Source organism: Montipora capricornis, chromosome 12 (genome assembly GCF_036669925.1).
Source record: "Montipora capricornis isolate CH-2021 chromosome 12, ASM3666992v2, whole genome shotgun sequence".
Classification (NCBI taxonomy): domain Eukaryota; kingdom Metazoa; phylum Cnidaria; class Anthozoa; order Scleractinia; family Acroporidae; genus Montipora; species Montipora capricornis.
Window position 1 is genome coordinate 14,951,706 of NC_090894.1, and position 5,000 is coordinate 14,956,705.

Here is a 5,000-nt window from a genome sequence, read left to right on the forward strand (position 1 = left end):
GGAAGCCAAGTGGATAAGCACATGGACCCACCGGGTCAACCCGGCGGAGCCCACCGGGCAACAACTGCAAAGCTCCCTGCAAAAAATCGATCAGACCATGGCCTCTATGGGTAACCTTTTGTCGCGCATATGTGACAACCTATTTTCCCGCTCAACGAGCGCACATGGAGACGATTCTGGCCCACCGGGCCGTAAGAGAGCACGCACACACTCTCTTTCAGCTTCAGAAGACTCTGCTGATGATGATTCTCGCCCACTGGGCGACACTTAGCCAAAAGCTGATGCTCTGAGCGTGCATGCGTCCGATGAAACAACCTCAGGATGACTTGCTAGCTGAGCTAGAGGCCGCCCTTGCCGACTGGGACAAAAAAGGGCCCAATATTAACCAAAAATTGGCCGAATTTGTCAAGCATAAATGGGCTAGGAAGATGTCTCAGGCAAAACTCGCGCAGATTCTGGGCAAATATGTGCAGCCACAAAACTGCCCCGATATCGCTGAAGCGCACGTCAACCCTGAAATTTGGACTCCGCTTACATCTTTCCAAAAGAAAGGCGATTTCAAAATTGCCAACATGCAACAAGCCTATAGAAGGCTACCTTCGCTATTGCTTCGTCTAACAATATTATCTTGACCGCGAAGACGGAGAACCGAACGCCTGACGACAAGGCTCTATTGTATCATAACCTTGACGCCATGGCACTAATCGGACACGTGACAGCTGAGTTGGCGCGCTTGAGACGTGAACAGCGCAAACCAGCCTTGAGGCCGGAATTTCATGCCCTCTGCTTTGCAGATTGTGAGCACTCCCAGCTTTTTTTCGGGGAGGAGTTAGCGAAACAAGTTCACGACGCTAAAGAAACAAACCGTTGGGGAAAAACCCTTGGTACCGCCAAAGGCACAGCCACAAACCGCCCTGACAAGCGTCAAGGTTCTTGGACCACTGATCGCTATCGCGGTTACAATCGTCCCACTTGGGTGGTCGCCATACTTCCAGCAACATTTTTTGTCAAGAGGAGCCCGCACACCGTTCCGCGAGAACAGGCACAAGAAGTCGAAGGGCGAGAACGACAAATGATTTTGGCCTCCCTTGAAAACGTTAAACGTGCGGTAAGAGAATTTGCGGCCATTCTCCCACGATTAAAAGCATATCTACAGGATGCTTGTTTTAAATTCTATGCTGGGTGTATTGTGCATACCTTAGACGTTTGGCACTCCCTTACTTCCGACAGGGAAATGCTATCCACTGTGATGGGCCTTAAAATAGAATTTGACTCTATCCCTCACCAACACTACATTCCCCTTAATAATAAGAGAAGTGTTGCTGAGGAGGTTATCGTTGCGGGTGAAATTGACAAACTACTCACCCAACATGTCATCGAGCCTGCTGAACACTCCTCGGGCGAAATAATTTTCGACATTTTCCTCCGAGATAAAAAGGACGGAACTCATCGAATGATCCTCAATTTAAAAGTGCTAAATCAGTATGCTGTCAAAATCCACTTTAAAATGGACACGATTCATACCATAACCAAATTAATTGAAAAAGATTGTTTTATGGCATCTGTTGCCTTAAAGGATGCATACATACACTGTCTTCGTCTAGCGCGCTTAAGTAAAACCCTCCACCTTCCTTTGGTCATACCAAATGCGTGTTCGGATACTATTCTCGCCTTTAGATACCTCTCGGTTGAAATTCCTTTGGTCGTGCGTAAGGCCACCATTATCCTTAAATGCAAGGGGCACCCAACGAATCTGTTCCTCACATTATCTGTTCCCCAGAGGAATCTTGCTGGCTGGCAAAAATACAGGTGTTTCGATGAGCTGGCTGGGAAATTTTGTTATTGATAGAGGTTTTGCCTGGGAATTACTGACTTTTTCTCGCATTTCAACCCGAGCTGGCTGTAGAAACTCTGAAGACTGAGGACGACTAAAAAATAATAATAATAATAATAATAATAATAATAATAATAATAATAATAATAATAATAATAATAATAATAATAGTAATAATAATAATAAAGGACCCCTTCCCTCGCCCAGAGAATAGTCACAAACATACGACGGCTGGTCAGAGTGATTGCGCTTGCGGAAAAAACCTGTTTTGTGGCGGTTTTGTCGCTTTTGTTCGGTCGTTTTGGGATCGAGAGATTTGAAAGCGCGCGGAATTCCTGGCTGGAAAATAAATTTGATCAGCTGGCTGGGAAACCAACCAATTTTATCTAGCTGGCTGGGAAATTTCTTGTGTGTCTTGCTGGGAAAAAGGAACAGATAATGTTTTCCCAGCAACACTGAAAAACACCTGAAAATGCCTTAATAACATTTATTTTCATTAACTGGGGTATAATAATACATTTTACAACAAATTGGTCGTTGGGTGCCCCTGTAAATGATCGGATGAGCCAGGTTTTGTTTGGATAAGCAGTGTCTCCCACGATAAGTGGGCGCACTACAGTTCCGCCTAAGTCAAATGTGGGTTCCATTAGGATATTCTCATCTTCAGCAGCCCAATAAATGTCAGTTAAACGAAGCATCCGAGCATCATGTAGACTTCCAGGAAACCAAGTGGCCACGGATAAATAGAGGCCAGAGGCATCAACTATTCCCTTTACTAAAAAACTGTAGAAATGTTTCCGGTTAAAGTAGTCTTCGTGGTTAATATTTGGGGCCTTGATAGGTACATGGCTTCCATCTATTGCTCCAACTACATTCGGCAATTTACTTTTATTGTCGAAGCCTTTAATTTTCTTAGCTATCTCTACTGCAGTAGAAGAAAACTTGATAAACTCATCTTGATGTCGGCAGATTTCTTGAACAAATTCATGGCAAAACTTTACGACAGTCGGTTTTGCCAACCCAACAATCAGTCCACACGAGCGGTTGCACTCTCCAGTAGCTAGTCGCCACAGGCTTGCACCGACGCGCTTTGGAACTGAAATGGCATCTCGCATCCAAGTGTTTTGTCGCTGAAGCGCCGGTCCAACGAGCTGGCATATATATTCAAAGGTATCGTGCGAAACTCTAAAGTTTTCTTTCCACCAGTGATCCAGTGCATTGTTATTTAGAAGTTGCTTAAACCAATTCTGTGGTCGTGGAAATACCCAAGCTCTTCTTGGCCGGCGAGCTAATTGGAGACGAGCGCGTAAATGTAAATAAAATGCCGACAAACCTTGACAGTAGCGTAATTTAAAGCGCTTTCTTCGGTGTCTTCTCGCAAAAAACTGCAGGACTGTAGAATCACTGAAATTAAGCTTACTAGATCTCGATTCGTGTCACCCGTGTTGATCTGCACGTTTCCCGCCAATTTACAAGGTCGGTTAATTCATATCTAATTATATTTTACCCTGAGAGGTGTCTTTTACCGTGTAGCCGCATCCCCAAGGGTAATATGAAACCTGAGCTGAACCAAACCCAAGCAATTTATCTTCCGGAAGACCCCAAACCCAAGGTGTTTGTAACCACTACTAATCTGTGCCAATCGCCAAATCTCACCGGAGATATCTTAGATTTTTGTTTAAAGGACATCTGTTCCAATTAACCTGCCTCCCAAACGGGCTATCCTGTGCCCCCCGAAAATTCACGAAACTCTTGAAACCGGCCCTCTCTAAATTGCATGAGAAGGGCCACATTTCTGGTGGGTATATTGATGACCTCTACCTTCAGGGCAGCACTTATAATGAATGTGCTGTCAACGTCATTGACACCTTTACCTTATTCCACTCGCTTGGGTTCACCCCACATCTGGATAAGTCCAATTTTAATCCATCACAGATGATGAATTTCTTGCGTTTCACAATTGATTCCGTCAACATGACCATTACTTTAGCTAATGATAAGGCGCGCAAATTACAATTTGCTTGTCTGGAATTGCTCCATAAGATGCTCCCCACTAACCGAGAAGTAGCTCGTGTTATTGGTAAATTGGTAGCTTCATTTCCAGGGGTAATGCATGGGCCCCTATATCGCTATATTATCGAACCTTAGAGAGGTGCAAAATTGTACCCTTGAAGGCTTCCAATGGCAATTTCGATGCACGCATGAGCCTTTCTGGCCTGGCGAAATCTGATCTACAGTGGTGGATAGATCACATAAGTCCACTTCAGTCCAATTAGTCCAATTCAGTCCAATTCTTTATCCAATTAAAGGAAATGGCTCCTGGCTCCGCGCGCACTTGTAAAGGAATAGAAAAAACAAATTCAGTTTTGAAACATGACTCTATTTGATGAAAAAATTGAATCTTCGTTCCGACCTCATTACTATAAGCGACTTTCAGAACGAGTCAGAATACAATAGATGTTCTTATTATGCAAATAAGTGGCTTAGTATTCAGCAGATAAGCTCAATTTTTTTTTTCTATTTTATACTTTTCTGTCTGCTCTTTTGGTGGAACAAATTATCCTTACTGTTTTTAGCCTTTAAAAGTCTATATTTGTGAAAGAGCAATCGTTTTTCTTATTAGATTAGGATGAAGTGGCCTTAGTGATTAAGCAAATTAAAACCCACAATAGGATATTATAAATAATCACACCCTTGTTCACGATCTACGAGTTTCGCAGTAAGAGTTTGACAAACTGTATTACCTTTCATTGCCCTCTTTGTTGTTTGTTGCTAGAGTTCTTTAAATTTGTCGAGAATGATGGAGAGGGTATAGCAGTGCAAAAGCCCTTAACGCGGAAAAACGTTATCTGTCAAAGTAAAAGAATGTTCCGCCCACATCATGATTTAAAGACTCTTGGGACGAAGTCCACAAGCGCTATTAATACCGTGTAGTTGATTCCTTCAAAAGCAAAGCACCCATTTGAAAATCCCGGAGCAAAGGAGATAGGTAGGTTTTTAGTAAAGGGTAGTATTATGGTTTATTGCATACTTTTTGTTTAGTGGTCATGAAAAAAATTCCAACAAACAATTCTCAGTCCAATTCTTTATCCACTTAAAGGAAATGAATGAATCACCTCTCCTGGCTCCGCGCGCACTTGTATTTAGGCTCCAAACAAGTTTCCTC